The sequence below is a fragment of the Leucopleurus acutus genome (assembly GCF_964270905.1).
Source record: "Leucopleurus acutus genome assembly, chromosome: 13".
NCBI classification, from domain to species: domain Eukaryota; kingdom Metazoa; phylum Chordata; class Mammalia; order Artiodactyla; family Delphinidae; genus Leucopleurus; species Leucopleurus acutus.
This window is the reverse complement of record NC_139155.1, coordinates 89,084,874-89,102,327: the sequence shown is the minus strand read 5'-3', so window position 1 is coordinate 89,102,327 and position 17,454 is coordinate 89,084,874. Positions and strand designations below refer to the sequence as shown.

General features: G+C 52.4%; 1 pseudogene across 1 annotated transcript; it reads right to left on the bottom strand.

The window, feature by feature from the left end:
• Positions 1-368: 368 nt before the first annotated feature.
• Positions 369-4,116, bottom strand: LOC309970998 (GEL complex subunit OPTI-like; annotated as a pseudogene). Its single transcript has 3 exons — positions 4,032-4,116; positions 746-1,038; positions 369-564 (listed from the first exon to the last, which is right to left on the bottom strand). The product of its transcript is annotated as a GEL complex subunit OPTI-like (transcript).
• Positions 4,117-17,454: the final 13,338 nt, after the last annotated feature.

Genomic DNA, 17,454 nt, shown 5'->3' with positions numbered 1-17,454 from the left:
TTAGATGCTGCTTATACTGTGCTAGGGACCACGCACATACTGCCATACTGTTTTCAGAAGACTTGAAATGCCAGTGATTGATAGTTTAAAAACTGTACACCTGATGGAGAAGGAAGACAATTTAATGCTTCACCCGGATCCAGAGGTGCACAAATGAAAGGACAGCTCCAATCGGCAAACGGGTGTTTCATGATCGTATCCGAGAAGAATCGACTGGTGATGGACAATTCAGAAATGCTTCCCCCAAAGGTGTATGGTTCCTTAAAAAGTTTCAGGTCACAACCCTTGCAGAAAACACTGACGCCCAACACACTGATTCTCGGTCCAGGAAACCTTCCAGGTTCTACGTGGCTGGGTGCCCCTCATAATCATGTTTCTGTGGTGTAACTAAGAGGGTCCTTTGGACCGGACAGGGCGCAGGTGGGGACTGTGCACCAACAGTCATAGTGGATGGCAGTGGAAAAGGTGATCCAAATGACCATGAACGAGGCAAACGATGTCATAAACCCTTCCTTTGTGAGCTCCAACGTGCTGCCATATTTTTTGCGGTACGCGGGCCTCTCACTGCTGTGGTCTCTCCCGTTGCGGAGCACAGGCTCCGGACGCGCAGGCTCAGCGGCCATGGCTCACGGGCCCAGCCGCTCTGCAGCATGTGGGATCTTCCCGGACCGGGGCACGAACCCGCGTCCCCTGCATCGGCAGGCGGAGTCTCAACCGCTGCGCCACCAGGGAAGCCCTACCATACTCTTCCTCATCGATCTGTAGGTAGTTGCTGAAGTAGAGGGTACAGGACACCGGCGCTGATCCGGCAGAGTCCTGCTCGTCTCAAGAAACCTCGCAATGGTGACTCGCCCCGGATGACTCCTAGGCCCACAGCAATGATCTGTCGGGACCAGTAGATCACATCTAAAATCTCATCCCTGTCCTCCCGGGCCGCGTTGCCCCGCAGCAGCTTGCTCCAGACAGAGACTTTGAGGGCCCCGTTGGCCAGCTGCGGCTGAGAGGTCGCCTCCTTCCGCCGCGCCGCGCGGGCCGGGCCTGGGGCGCGCGGACGGATAGAAAACAGGTCCGGGTCTGGGGTCGCGGGTCCCGGCGCACGGGGCGGGGCGGCGGCAGCGACAGGCTCAGCAGATCGGTTCGGCGGCGCGCATGCGGCTGCCCACACTTAACCTAACACTCTGGCTCTGCCAGCTCTGCCGAGACCAGGAGCGCGCAGGGCGGAGCATCCCTGGATGGCTTGTTCTCGAGTCCCAGGAGACAACTTGCCTGAGGTCAGGGATCCATCCACATTTGGGCAGATTTTCTCCACTGTCACTACCCACGCTCCTTGGTGGCCATCTCACACTCAGGCCCTTCAGGGTCCCGTACACTAGACGTAAAACGTACACTGACTGAGCCATTGTGACATGTGGTGTGCGTTCTGACGCACGCCAGACCCTTATTACAGGAAGGAAAAGAAAGAGGACAGAGAAGAAATGTTAGCTCCCAACACCGGACAGAAAGAATTTGTTAAACAAACGAACCTATTTCCCCTCTTCATTCCCCCCTCCGGGCAGTGATACGAACCTAGCTTCCCTCCCTGCAACCTCACTGCTTCTGGGACCTGGACCCTGTGCTCAGTTCACGGCTGCCAATTGCTCTGCTGGGTCTCATTTTACCTCCGGCTTCTCCTCTCTGAACATATGTGCACACACATTTATTATTTATTTACTTTTGTTTGGTGATCCAACTGCAGTTTACTTTAATTAGAAAGTTAGCCTCTGGAAGCATAATATACATTTGTTTTGTTTGTCTACTTTTGAAAACAAAAACCCACCTAAGATCCCCCATAGCTAATTAGCTTGACAAGATTTGTTTGATAACAAAGACAGTGAAATGTTTCAAATGCATCCACCCAGCTTGGCAAGAAGGTGGAGGGGATGCCTTCCAGCTCTATGTTGGCCCAGGTGTGGAGAAAGATGGATACCCTGAGGCTCAGAACGTTCCTGTGCCCTTCCCAGGACAGGGGTGTCCACCCTGAAACCACGAGAGCTGACTGCTCAGCCCCCTCCTACGACCCTTCCTTCTGACAGGCTCTGCTTCTGCTGAGCCGTGGAGAGCCACAGCCGCAGTCAGAGGGGCATGGCTTCGCCTGCAGAGACAGAGCCTTGGTGCCTGCACCCCTCCTCCTGGCTCCTGCAGAGACAGAAAATATGCACCATGCGAGGCAAAGGTAACTCTGCTCCAGCCTCAGAAGTGGCCCCCGTCCCTGAATTATTTACAGGGACATGTGATTAGATAATTCCTGCCATCACATCCCTGCCATCCCTGCTGCTGGCTCATCAGTCACAGGTGGTTACAGGTAATTAGGGAAGTCTTCACCAGGGAGGTCTATTTACTGTCACAGATGATTCATAAATGAACATTTCATCCTCAAAACTAAATCATTAAAATAAAAAACTAAATTTGACTACATCCAATTAAGATAATAATCATCTTACCTTGGAGTTATTTCATGCCTTATCCTGGCTAAGCCTCCAAGTCTTTCTGTGTTATTTCTTCTTATATCCCTAAAAAGTTCCAACTAGAGAAAAAGGGTCAGGAATTATTCTGCCCATTTTGCAGATGGATAACCTGAGGCTCAGAATGTTCCTGTGCCCTTTCCGGGACAGGGGTGTCCACCCTGAAACCATGAGCGCTGGCTGCTCAGCCCCCTCCTACGACCCTTCCTTCTGATAGGCTCTGCTTCTCCTGAGCTGTGGACATCCACCGCCAAGGCTCTGCCTGATGCTCATGGGTTGCGATGTGACTTCATCTGAAGTCCACTCATCCACGTTCTTTGCCGTCCAAGAGAAGGACATCTCCACTCTTCCAGCTGGTTACGCCAAAGCCTTGAGCTGTGTATGCAATCTTTCAGAAAATCCTCACGGTTCTACCTTTAGAATATCTTTGCCATCCAGCCACCTCCCTGCCCCACATGGCAATTCTCATACAGGACCATCACCTCTTGTCTGGATCCTGCATGAGGTCCACCAGCCTCTGCTTCCACCGAGACCCCTGCAGTCGGCTCCCCACGCAGCAGCCTGGGGGTCCCTTGCCCCCATATGTCAGACCATGTCCCCCTCTGCTCAAACCCTCCAGGGTCTCCACCTATGCTGTGCTGTCCAAAATGGTAGTCACAGGCACGTGTGCTGCTGAGAAATTAAAATGTGGCTGCGCGACTGAGGAACTCAATTTGCATATTACATAATGTAACTGATTTAAATTTACATAGTGACCCGTGCTCCGTGTTGTAGAGTGAAGATCTAGGCCCTGCCCACCTCTCCACCTCCCTCTTCCTCTGCTCCTGGCCACCCACCCATCTGTCCACCAAACACATCACTGTGCCTCTCTGGGCCTCAGTGTCTCCACGTGACCAGCGGGGGAGCAGTTCTACTTCCACATCCTCACAGGGAACGCTGGGAACGCTGGGAGAGTGACATGTCCTTACACACAAGTAGGGAAGCTGTGCAGCCACCAGGGTGACAGGACGGATAGTCTGCAAAGTGGCAGCTCAGTCCAGCCTTCTTCCCACCCCCTTCCTGCTGCGAATCCCAGCATCCCCCGCACTCCCCTGGGCTCTGTGACCCCCCCCCTTCCATTCTGAGTGCCCAGCTTAGTCTGTGAGCTCCCCACATGGTGAGTGGGAGGGTGAGGGCCCTGGAGCAGCTGGCCTGTGTGCAAATCCCAGCTCTGTCCATGCGCCGGGTGCCCTCGGGAGGGACACTTAACCTCTCTGGGCCTCAGTTTCCTGAGGACTCTCCTGGACACCTCATGGTGTCCTCTGGCCCCATCACAGTGGCCCCTCCCCATATCCCCCACTGCATCACAGTGACACCTCCTCATGTCCTCAGGACACATCACAGTGACGTCAGCATCACCAAGACGTGTAAGGGCAGTGCAGCAGCAGCCACCTGTGTGTGAAATGACAGCTCTTGCCTCTCCGGACGGTCGGGGAGTTTATTCTCGGCGGGGGGAGCAGGCAGAGGCCACACTGAAAGGTTCTGTGGCACATCCAGGGATGCGGCTCTGCCTGGGGCGGTCCTGCCCCAGCCTGCGGGCTGACAGGCGCTCACGGCCGCCCTCGTCCTCACGCATTCCTGCCTCTTTCTGCTTCTGTTTTCTGCTCCCTGCTCTGACTTCCCTGGGACCCACCTCTCTGCTCTGAGATGCCACAGCTGTAAACGCCAGATGCACGAACGGGCCTGGGGACCAGTCTAGCCTGTGTCAGCGCATTTTCCACTGAGACCTTCCTGACTCGTGTTACCTGGGCCACAGGGACGATTTGAAAACACTTTCTGTTCAGTTCTGCGGCCGGCTGTTCTAATTCCAGATCCCCATGTAAGTTCACAGGTGTTTTTTCTTTGCTTTTTGCTGGAAGCATCGGAGCAATTTCCTCTCTGCATGTTTCCCTCACCCGCCGGGCAGGTTTACACACCGAATATAAACCGTGAGCGTAAAAGTCAGGAGTCTGCAGGCCCCGTTCCTCTCAAACTGGAGCCGTGAGGTTTAACAGAGGAGAGAGGGCCTGGGGAACCACGGGCCATCACAGTTAGAATTGAATTCCCTTCTGGCACCGGACCCACCCCTGCGCCCAGCACCCCGCAGGGACAGGGAAGGCGGGGAAACCCGACTTCCCCGCACGTGTGGACCCCGCGTTCCCCGGCTCTGGACGGGTCCTCGGTGGGCGTCTCTGCCCCGGACCCGGTGGCCGTCTGCTGTGTCCCGCACGAGCCCCTCCCGGCGTCCCCGGCCGTGCTCAGCTGCACGTGGAGGGAGCGGCAGGTCAGGGCCTGAGTTCCCGCCGCCAGCTGAGGGTGATGACGAGCGCGTCAGCACCTGCCGGGCCGTCGGTGCCTCGTGTGGTCACAACGTGTCTGTCCACAGACAGGCCGGACCGACTCAAGCCCAAAGGGGCCTCTATCAATGGTGGGCCTGGAAGGGCCGGGGGAGCTGGGGATTCAGGCGACATTTGGACAGGGGAGGGCGCGTGCCGGGCCAGGGGCCAGGGCCTTGGTGTGTCCTCGGATGACCTGGTCACACACTGAGGGATGTCGGGAGGGTCCGAGCACAGCGCCTGAGGGTCCCCAGTGCCCCGGGTACGGTCCACCTCCCCACCACCCAGCATCGTTACACATGTGAGTGTGTTCCATCTTGGCTTCCTCTTTTTGAGAAGCGCTGCTCCATGTAGCTGGGGAGGTGTGGGGCTTTCTCATCCCACGGCTGCTGTCCCGATGCCCAGAGCCCATGCAGCGCTGGGTGAGGTGTGAGTGTTCTGGGTCCTGGAATGGGGACTGTCCACCCAGGGTACGTCGGACTCGAGGGCTGAGACGAGCACCCAGGGTGTGCTCAGTGCAAGGGCACATGTGAGTTGGGGCACAGAGGAGTCGTGCTGGAGGCCGCTCTCTACCGGAGTGCTGTCAGGGTGCCAGGGCGCAACGCTGCTGAGCCCTCACCGTTCACAGTCCCCACGTAGACTTTGGTGGAAGAAGCCTCCCCCCCCCTTTTTTTTTTTGGCTGCACCTCCCATGTGGGCTCTTAGTTCCCTGAGCAGGGATGGAACCTGTGCCCCTGCAGTGAGAGCAGAGTCTAAACGGCGCCCCGCCCCCTTCCTGATCATCTCTCCGTGCCCCTGCCTCCCTCCCCACCCAGCTGGCGGGGGTCCTTGGTGGAGATGGGAGGGGGCAGGAAACTGTCTCTGAAGTGCACGTCTGACTCTTCCTGTTACACACACACACACACTCATGGTTTCTGAAATTAATAGCTGCTGTTTTCAGTTGTCTTGCTGTCTGTGCACAGAGATGGGAACGGGGGAGACCCCCAGAGGGGCACTGGAGGAATTTATGAGCCCCCAAGTCATACTCAGAAGACACCCTGTCTTGTGCTGTGAGGAAGCTCTGCCCACAACTGGCCTTGGAGAGGGTGACCCAGTGACACAGCTCTGGGCCACGTCAGGGGTCACACAGAACTGTGTCGTCTCGCACATGTGCTGGGTGTCCCTGGGGCTGTGCACGGCTCCCCCCCGCACTGGCTGTCAGGTCAGGGCACAGGAGGGAAATGCGGCCCTGGGTGTGGGTGGGCAGGTCTGGTACTCGGCTTCCCCTGGGCTTCACTCTCCCCACACGTGCACGCTCTGTGTCCGTGTCCCTGTGATGAGCCATGGGTCACCTGTCCCTCTGGGTTACATCCTTCCCGGGCTCACAGCTCCCCAGGGAGCCTGAGAGGCGCAGCTGCCCAGGCCCCATGTGGAACCTCCCACCAGACAGATGTTTATGAGTTGCCGTGACTGGTACAGCCTCCCCAGGCTGATGGGCAGATGGGCAGAGACAGGCCCCGAAGGCTCAGGCAGGGCCTCGTAGGGGGGCTGCCCACCCGGGCCCTGACCAAGCCCACCCCCGGGGAGCCGTGCTCTGAAGAAGAATGCCCGAAGCTCTCCGTGGATGAGCTCTCCGTGGATGAGCTCTCCGTGGGTGAGCTCTCCGTGGATGAGCTCTCCGTGGGTGAGCTCTCCGTGGATGAGCTCTCCGTGGGTGAGCTCTCCGTGGGTGAGCTCTCCGTGGGTGAGCTCTCCGTGGATGTCCCCGTGAGGGCATCAGCATCTTAAAATGCCAGCCCAGGGTGGGTGCACTGAGTGCAGGTGAGGGCTCAGCACTGCCAAAGTGTCTGGAGACTGAGTCTCAGCTCAGGCTCTGCAGCCATTATTCTAGAACATTCTTGCCCCCCGGCTCCCAGAGTGCTGGTGGCTGCAGGGTGTTCTGGGTCCCTCATGTCTGCTGTCATTTACCTCCTATGCTCAGGTGGCATCATGTCCTTGTGTGACAGTGACCGTGAGCCTGGATGACCAGAGCTTCCGCCTCTGGATCCATTACACACTGAGAACTAAAGACCAGGCTGTCTTCCTCTGTGACGTGGGTGGGTCTGTTGGGTGGTGGGAGTGGGCAGAAGGGGGCAGAAGTTCAGCAGGAAGCGTGTTTGTGAGAGGGTAGGGGAGAGGGAGGACGTAAAGTGGTTCAATCCACAAGTTTAAAGAAATGAAGTCACAGAGTTATTTATGATTAAATGTAACTCTTTCTCCAAATCTGTCACCACTCAATGTAGGTGACACCAGATTTAGACAGTCTGTGGGCGTCTGCATGGAAGCAAATCACATCTGTTCGTTGCCAGGAAAGGTTGATCTGAAAACGGATTGAAGTTATCCGTGCTAAAAATGAACATTTCATGAAGAGTCATGTGAGCGAGTGGCAGCCTGAGCACATGCCCACCTCTCAGCTAGGGGTGGGGACACCACGATGACAGCATCTATCCCCACCCCGCCTGGCTGTGTCCGGGAGAGGGTGGTCAGGTCTCCCAAAGGAAATCCAGAGGGAGGGGGGAAAAAACAAAGAGAACAGGGAGGCAGGGATGAGCCACAGGCAAGGGGCAGCTGGTCCTAGAAGGCCATTCGGTGCTGGGACCTCAGAGACAAGGACTGTGTGTATTTGATATCTGTGCTTAATGACCAAATGGAAGTTTTGTGACTCCAAACAGGAAACCGAGGTATCAAGTACACATTTTTATCCTGAGAATTAGCAGACTGCTGAATATTGTAAGAATAGGGCTTGGTGTATCCACCAGAAATCATGCTGTCCCTGGATTTGAAACTGAGCAGGACACTGTGGGGCCTTCCTGGGGACAGATCCCCTGCCCTGTGTCCCCTCTCTGTTGTTTGTAGAAGAACTTTAGCCTCCTAGGCCTTCCCCAAGTTCCAAAGAGCAAATTTAATCCGAGAAGTGAGAAAATGCAGAAACAAAGGAAAAGAGTCAAGTAAGACAAGTTAGTAATAGTTCAGCCATAAAACAAAGTCAAGGACCTTTTGTTCCTCCTCAAGGGCTGTAGATACTATGCTGAGCCGTATCCTTGAGGTGTTTTGCAGATACTGAGACCCTCACCAGGTGGAGAAACGAAATGCATGCCGACCACCACCACGTAGACCCCAGACCAGCTGGAACCACAAGGTTCATGATGTTGACTCCCAAAATACCACCTGTTACCTCACCACCAACCAATCAGAAGGATGTCCACAAGCTGATCACACACCTGCGACCCTCTCCCTCACTCTGCCTTTAAAAACTCTTCCTGAAAGCCATCAGGGAGTCCTGGTCTTTCGAGCATTAGCAGACCCACTGGTCTCCTCGCTTGGCCCTGCAGTAACTGCTGTACTTTCCGCCGTCATCACAACCTGGTGCTTTGCTAGCAGACCCAGGTTTGGTACAGTAATAGGTTTCTGTCTTTAATGCTTTTCTTTATTTTTTTCTCCTTTGAAAAGATCTCCTCCTTCCTCCCTCCCGTCACCTTCCCATCCCCTTCCATCTCCAGTTCTCCTCCCAGGCCGTGCCCCTCTCCGGGTCCCATGGGGACACATGCGTGGTGCCTGGGCATTCTTCCCCTCTCCTCACATCAGTGCCCTCGCTCAGGTCTAAACCAAACAGGGGCACTCCACACCTGCTGTGAGCTGGCGTCCTGGTGGGCCTGCCGTGTCTTCTCCACTGATGGCTTCTGGCTCTGCCGGTGGGATGCCCAGCCCGGTGTCTCCAAAGCCTCAGCCTCGCTCACTGGCTCCCTGGCTCCCTGGCAGCTCTGCCCACCTCAGAACCCACCCCAGTGGACCAGGAGGGTCACGTGCACCCTCCCCAGCCAATCCTGCTTCAGGGATGGGGATATTTATGCTGATTGGCCAGGCCTGATTCCCTGCTCTCTCCTGAACCAATCACCGTGCTTGGTGGGGGAGGGGGGCATGCAGTGATTGGCAACTTCCTGAGTCACGTGCCCCATCCACATCACTCCATCTAGAAAGGCAAGATATGACTCCCCAGAAAGAAAATGAGACCACCTGACCAGAAGGCCTCCCCAGAAAATGGGTGCAGGGAGGTTGGGACAACAGCACCCACCCACTGCTCACACCCGAGAGAGCTTACCCTCCCTGCCGTTGCTTTGATCCTAGGCCCCGTGCCAGGTGCTGGCCGTGCTCCTGCACTACCTCTTCCTGAGCGTCTTTGCGTGGATGCTGGTGGAAGGGCTGCATCTCTACAGCATGGTGATCAAGGTCTTTGGATCAGAGGACAGCAAACACCGCTACTACTATGGGATAGGATGGGGTAGGCGGGGATGGGATGGGATAGGATAGGGTGGGATAGGATGGGGTAGGGAGGGCTGGAACAAGTTAGGTGGGGATAGGATGGGGTAGGGCAGGTGTACCTTCATTTTCAGGTCCTTCTTCGGACCCCTCTGCCCCCAGAAGGGCAGGAGAGGAAGGAGAGTTGGACAATTGGACAATTGATGGCAAAGACCTTTCGGTTTGTCTCTCTTTGTTCTTGTCCATCCTGAGGAGTCCTGGTGAGTACCTGAGGCCTCGTTTCCTGCGGGAGGGTTGGGCTATGTAATTGACACCTGGCCTTCCGGCATTTGCCGTAAGGAATCTACCAGCCGTTGGAGACCTGCGATTTCTTTCTGATTGTCTCTCAGTAGTTTTAATTTTCACAGTCCTCGTTATGCGAAGATAACACGTTTGTTTTATGCTTCGAGCTGGTAAATACTTCTTTGGTGAGGAGTTGGAGGGAAAATACACACACACCCTGTAAGGCCAACGGGCCGAGGCGGGGGAACACAATCAGATTCACAGGTTGCATCAGACCGAATTCTCCGGACCACCCAGTTCCAGGAACTGACCTGGGGACTTTGAACCCAGCCCAGCCTTCCCGCCTTTCGAGGGGCGGGACCAACGGTCCCCCAGGATACCCGAAAAGACCACCAAATAAGGAATACCCTGCGCCCTCCCAGATTCACCACACCCCTTTCCCTTCTTCCCCTATAAAGTCTTGCCCAACCCTCGCCCGGGCGCGACTTCTCTGGCCCCTTTCTCTCGGACCAGTGCACCTCGCCCGGGAGCGCTCCCTAATCTCTCGGACCAGTGCACCTCGCCCGGGAACGCTCCCTAATGAAGCTCACTTGAAGCTTTCCTCTGTTCCGCGGTGCCGTTTGTTAAGATCCGACCTTACACATCCCACTGGTTTTCCTGGAGTGAATAGCTTCATTATTCCCCTGGGAGGATAGAAGAGGGAGAATTTGGACTTTGAAGGGCAACTGTTGGGGGGGGGGGGCGTTCCTGGAGGAGGGGCCACTAGAGAGAGAGGGAAACTCCTGGGAAGAAAGAAGGGGAGAATGGATGCAGGTAGACGAACTGTCTCTACCTCATTCTGCATTATCTTATTGCTTAGAATTTTTATATCTTTTATTGAAAATTTGAATCTTCCTTTTGCAATAGATGTGCTCCTGACAAGGAAGGGGTTACTATGTGTTTTAGCAGTTGTATGATAGCCAGGACGGAGCAGGGTTATGAAGACGAGGGCCTTCTACGACCCTCCCGCTGGTCGCGACTGAGGACTCACTCTCAGTCAGGGGTTGCAAGCCCCCATGTCCACTGAGACCAGACAGGGAATCGGCACCCTGTAAGACCTGGCACCCTGGACTCTGTCCCTTCCTGATGGTACTTGGCTGGAGATGGACAGCGCATGTCTCCTCCCCAGCCCCTGGAGGACCCCAAGCCTGCGGGCCTGGATGTGAGCTCCCTGCAGACAGAGCACTAGGCTGGTTTCTAGCAGCCTCCATGCATCTTCCTGCCAGCTTCCCCTTAATGAATTTCATCGGCGGCTCAGGAGCTGTGTTCTTCGCTCTGATTGGGCTAGACTTGGCTCTGGGCCTAAGAACAGACCACCTGCAGGCGGCTGGCCTCTCTCTACCTGCAGTTATTAATCAGGAAGGAGGTGGAGGCTGACCCAGGGCCCCAGGAGGTCACCCTGCAGGGAGGGCCCCTCAGAGAGGCCGCTTCTCCGCGGATTTCCTCCCTGCTCTTACCCCGACCCTCAAACCACCTGAAGCTGGCGGGAGTGGCACCTTCAGGTGCCAGGCCCCGAGCAGGCGAGTATTCGGTGGGTGGAGGTGGATGACAAATACACCCTGTCTTCTAGAAAGTTCACGAGGAATCCAGGAGAGGACGGCAGTGGTGAGCACACAAGAGTTTCAGTACCAGCACGGTGTACACCAGCCTCAGCTCCCACACTCAGGAGCGGAAGAGACGTGTGTGCTTTATTTTCTCGTGATGCTACCTTATTTCTTTCAGAAGCTCCCGTTCAGCCGGAAGGTGGAATTTCATCAGCCAATTCTGGATCCTACCAGGAAGACTCATTACACGGCGCCGAGGTAGCTGAAGGCGCGTCCCAGGCTGCATTGTGCTGCAATAGCGAATAACCCACCAAATCCCGGTAGCTTGAAACAGCCAGTTTTTTTCTTGCTCACACTTCATGTCTTTCATGAGAATCAGGAGGTTCCACTTATGACAGCAAAAATCTCAATGAAGAAAGCACAGCCTGATCCCTTTGCAAAGTTTCTATTTTCAAAGGTGGAAGCGTGAACCCCCCAAAATATATTTCATTAAGATGGGACCAGGATTCTGAAATTTTATCGACTGTCTTGTTGGTATCTCACAGTTCAGAAGCTGGTAATAGAGAAAAAGGAAATGGGAACGCCAGGTAGTTAATAATAGTAGATTATTGTAGGGATTAGCTTCATGCCTTGAGTGACTTATTTTACATACACATGGAGGCACCTCATGTGGTCTTCACAATAGCCTAACGAGGAAGGTATTCATTACCACTTTTCACAATGAGAACAGGAAGGCTCAGAGGGGTTTAATGAGTTCCCTAAGGCTGCACAGCTGGTCTGGGGCCGGGAAAGGAGCCAGGTGTTGCTTGGCTCCAAACCCACTCACTGTTTTCTCCATCCTGCTCCCACGTTCCTCATTCTGCCATCTGTGAACTTTTTCTTAACACACACACACTCATCTAGTCTCTGTAGCTCGTTCTGCAGCTGTGAGTTCGAGGAAAGATCATCCCAGTCTCTACTTTCTATTGAGTGTTTGCGCCAGTATTTTGCTGCTACCCTTAAAGCTGCAGAGAATATCTTCGTACTTAAGTAGGACAAATTTCAAGCACAATACCTGGTACTTGGTCCTTGATAAACATTCATTACGTTGATATGTTTATCTAGGTCCAGGTGTCATTAGCAGGGTTACACATGCAGTTACATATTTTAGATGCTCTGTTAGTTTCTCCTTATTCTCATCCATCACCCTCCACATCCGTCACTTCATCACATCACCATCATCATCACCATCATCATTACCTTCACTATCACCGTCATCACGTTTACAGCTAACATCTGTTGGGCACTGCTGTTTAGCTGTGTGCGTACTGGGCTGGATTAAGAACTTTGCGTGTATTTTCTTATTGAGTCTTCCCCCACGATCACTTGTTGAATGAGTGAGTTCATTAACTCACCAATGATCAGTAGGGATCTTAAGACTTGGCTTACTTATCTTAAATACGATACATCTGATAATTCTTCCCCCTCCATCATCCTCCTGCTAGCATTCACTGAGTGCCTATTGCTTACCAAGATGATAAACTACTTATTAGTTCTTACAGTGACATTTCGTGGTAAGGACTGTTGTCACCCCCATTTTACAAACGAGGCAGCTGAGCCTCAGAGAGGTAAACTGACCTGCCCAACGTCACCCAGCTCTGGATCAGCAGAACCTGGGTTTCAACCAGGGAGTCTGGTCCCACATTTGGGATCAGATAGGACCGTCCCATGGCCTCCCAGACACACAGGCCACCGACATGCTGACCTGGCCTCTCATCCTTACACAGATTATCTTCCAAGTATCTGGAGTCACAGGAAGTAGGAGGGTGGTGGGACAAAGTCATGGTCATCAAATCCTACTATGGAAGAATCTTGCATTTGTATGTGGTCAGAACTAGGGAAAATGTGTCTGGGCTGCAGACACACTCTGACTTGGCACAAAGCTGGCTGTTACTCAGAAGAGTCTGTGAGGCATCAGCTCCAGGCATTCGGCACCTTGCCAGGAAGCTGTTTTCCGTTTCCCTTTCATTGCCATTTCAAATTTTTAATCAAGGTAGACTCGTGAGAGTCTAAAATTGTCCTCACTACAAAGGATGGGTGGTGTTCTAGACAGAGAGAACAGGAGGGACTGAATTCCAGGTGGAGGTAAAAGAAAGCTACATGTGAGATGCTCAGGCTGACCCTATAATCATTCTCAGCTTCCAGCAGCTCCAGCGGAAGCCCGAAGAGCAGCTGCAGTTGGTGCGAGTGCGGTCCTGACCCTCCCCTGCGGGTCCCGATGCCCTGATGCTCTGGAACACCCTGGGCTTCACAGTTGGTGCGAGTGGGGTCCTGACCCTCCCCTGCGGGTCCCGATGCCCTGATGCTCTGGAGCCCCCTGGGCTTCATCTACGCAGGGTTTCTACCCCGCAGGAGCCAAACTAGGTGGATCAGTGAATGCCCAGCGTCAGTGCTCAGCAAGAACAGGTGCTGGCTCCTCCTGGCTCCTGTGCTTTGCTCCAGAGGTGGAGGTCTCAGCACATTCAGGGGTTAGTCACAGTATTTCCAGAACCTGTAGCTGGGTCTGTGCTGTACCCATGGAATCCAGCAGCATCCACGTGATGGAGTCCTTAGGTTATGTTCCCCAGGAGCAGGGCCTCGGGGACATCCGCTTCCTCATGCAGAGGAAACTGTGGTCTCAGCTCTTTGCACCTGGTCAGGCACCAGCCCCGCCCCTGGATCCAGTCTCTTCACACTAGACTGTGAATGCAGATGCATATGAGCTCTAGACCCTGGGCTGGGTTCCTGAGCCCTTCACTGGCAGAGGGAGCAGAGGGCTGGGTTCCTGAGCCCTTCACTGGCAGAGGGAGCAGAGGAAGAGGCTGCTGTGCTCAGGGCGGCTGCGTCATTTGGAGACCTCGGAGGTTGCACGACTTTCTGAGTAACTAGGGTGGGTTGTTATCAGAAGTCAAGTCCGATTCTCAAGTCAAGACCCTCAGAATTCAGCTGTGTGTGTGGGAGTGGAGGAAGTCCTGTTTTCGATGTGTGCTCTCCAGGACAAACTCCCCAGATAACTGGGGTGGGGAATACTGCGTATCTGCCTCCCTGTTTGAGGTCCATAGACATATTAGCTTATAAATGCCTCTAAGCTACACAGTGTCATCTGGAAGAGAAAGAGAAAGAGGAAGGTTCCCTATGGTCAGGCCAGATTTCCCAAAGCTCTTCTTGAACATAGGGCCCTTTCTTTGCGGAATGACTGGTAGCTGATGCAGAGTAGGTTTTAAAAACTTTATTCTCAGTATGAGAGCTTTCTTCCAACTCCCAATCCCCAAACAGACTCTGACATGGCATTGTAAATACCAGGCAGATTTATTCTGTCTTAATTCAATGTCAAGTGGCAGAAACGCAACTGAAAGTAGCTCATAGAACAAAAACACCAGGGCGATGGCTTCAGGCACGCTCGCTCTAGGGACTCGAGTGACATTATCAAGATTTTTTCCCTTTTTTCCATCCTGCAGATCTGACTCCTCCATTTGTGCCTTGGCTCTCCCCATGTAGTCTCAAGATAGCTGCTTGGATCTGAGTCTCACTAATATTTGCATCTTCTTAGAAAGCTCAGCTGCTTCTTTCTCAGTCATTTAAATGAAAAATCCAGGACTGAGTCTCATTGGTCCATCCAGTGCTACACGTCCATTTTTGGGTCAATCTCTGGCAAGAGATTTAATGATTTAGTAAGCTGGGTTTGGGTAACATAGCCATCTTAGACCCATGACAGGAGTCAGATAACCTGACCACATAGAATGATGATGGCTCTGAGGACTTCCCTGGTGGTCCAGTGGTAAAGAATCCGCCTTACAATGCGGACGCGGGTTCCATCCCTGGTCAGGGAACTAAGATCCCACATGCCGCAGGGCAGCTAAGCCCACGTGCCGCAACTACTGAGCTCTCACGCCTCAACGAGAGAGCCCGCGTGCCGCAAACTACGGAGCCCACGCCCCCTGGAACCCACGTGCCACAACTAGAGAAGAGAAAACCTGCACGCCGCAGCTAGAGAGAAGCCCGAGCACTGCATCGAAGAGCGGTGCACCCGTGCGCCGCAACTGAAATCCGACGCAGCCAAAAATAAATAAAAAATAAATCTTTGAAAAACAAAACAAAAAAACAAAATAAAAAAGGATACCGTCTTCTTAAAAAAAAAAAAAAAAAGAATGATGATGGCTCATCAAGGAAAATGCAGGCTCAGTTACTTGAAGAAAGTGGACCAATGGAGCAGATCTGTAACGGTGCCTGCAGACCCAGCAACACTGACAAATACCCATCATCCTTCAAGTTCCAGGTGACCTCACCTGCTCCACCTGTCCCCCTTCCCCCACAAGCCATGGCTCTAGACTGGCAGATTGCTTCCCATCACCGCAGGACCACGCCTTTTCCAGGTCATCCATTTTGACGTGGAATCACTCACTTCTTTATCCTCGCACGCGCGCGTGTGTTGCGGGTGTGCGTGCACAAGCATGTGAACGCAGGCACCCACCTGTTTGGTTGCATCTAAGCTCGTAGGAGACTTGTGTCTCACCTCACATTTGCCCTCTGACCCCCGCCTGCCAGGTTAACCAGGGAGACGGGTTTGCACATGTTTTCTCCCGTTCCATAGGCTGCCTTTGCATTTTGCTGCTTGTTTCGCTGTTCAGAGCTTTTTAGTTTGATGTAGGTCCACTCACTTATTTTTGATTACGTTGCTTGTGCTTTAGGGGCCATCTTCAAAAGCTCATCGCCAAGACCCATGTCAAGGAGTTTTTGCCTGTTTTCTTCTAGTTTTATGGTTTCAGTTCTTATATTAAGTCGTCATTTATTTTGAGTTAATTTTTGTGAGCATTATAAGAGATGGGTCTAGTTTCATTCTTTTGCACGTGAATATGCAAATTTCCCAGCACCATTTATTGAATAGACTGGCTTTTCTCCATTGAGTATTCTTGGCTCCAGCTTTGTCCTTTTTTTCAGGATTGCTTTGGCTATTTGGGGTCTTTTGTGGTTCCAAATAAATTTTAGGATTTTTTTCTACTTCTGTAAAAAATGCCGCTGGAATCTTGTTAGAAATTACATTGAATCTAAATGTAATTAAAATGAGAATTTAATTACATTCCTAAAATGAGAAATTATGAACGATATAAGTAACCAAAATATTTCCTGTTGAAACATGAAAACATGATTTCCAAATTGATTCAACTTGTAATATGTCTCTTAGAAGTAAGAAGTTGTTTTAGTTTCTGTGGACTGTTGAATTGCTCTTTACATAAATACCTCCTCTATCTTAAAACAAACCAGAATGGCTTCTGAATGGCACTGACCCCTTCAGCGTGAGAAGGTAGTCTTGACAAACTTGTTTCCAAGGGTCCCTCCAAGGTGATTCATTCCATCAAGTCTATAGTATCTCCAAATCTACATGTCGAACTTCAGGATTTCGTTTTTTCAGTTCCTTCTCAAGTCTATCTACTTCACCTCCTAAAGTATCAATAATATTTTCTCCATGTTTAAGCGTAAAGGTCTCTAGTTCTTCAGGAGTCTTCCCTTCTTGAACTTCTTGTAGCATTTAGTCAAAATCTTGTTTTTCCAAATATGATCTTGTAACAACTCGTCCATCGAAATCTACTTCTGCCTTAAACCTTGCGTTCCCTAATCCTAGATCTGTGGCTTTAACATCACGAATTGCGCTTACTCATGGGTCGTTCTCCAGGAGTTCAAGTAAGAACAAGTTGTACTTGTTCTGGCTGGCTGGATCGCCCTAAGAGTGCTTCTGTGTTAGTGTAGATGAGGAATGCTGAGACCACACCTAATAAGGTGCCCACACCCAAAGAACCTAGGCTGTCGTACAGTGGATTGCCTGTTATAGAAGCAAGGCCCATACAAGTGGCTGCTTTGTCACTCCCAACGCTGCTGCAGTGTCCTCCAATAATATAACATTTGTACTAGGATCACGACTTTCCATTACATAATTGTAAAATGACATTTCTTTGGCCCGAGTGCACTTACGAAGCTCATTTACAGCAACAAGGCTGGGGCAGGGGAAGCAGATGCTGGGAATCCTGGTTCCTGCTGAGGGGAGCCTCTGTCTGGGGGGAGGTCGTGGCTTTACTGCTCTGTGGGGTTAACTCCCTGTTCATTAAAATTAACCAACTATGGTGAGGATGTGGGGAAAAGGGAACCTCCTACACTGTTGGTGGGAATGTAAATTGGTGCAGTCACTGTGGAAAACAGTATGTTATTGAATTTCTTGTTTCGGTACTTTGTGTGGTATTTTTCATAAAATGACTGGTAATTTTTTTGTTTAAAGTCTGAGCCTACTGATAGGAATGATGATCTGAGTTTGAACCTTTCAGGTGATGCCATGGGAAGCTTGACAATGACTTTAATCAAGAAGGCAGAACTATGTGCTAGAGACTGTGGTCCTGATGACACTACGGAGCCCTGACTGCAGCTCTGCCTGGAATTGGTACTAACTAGTCT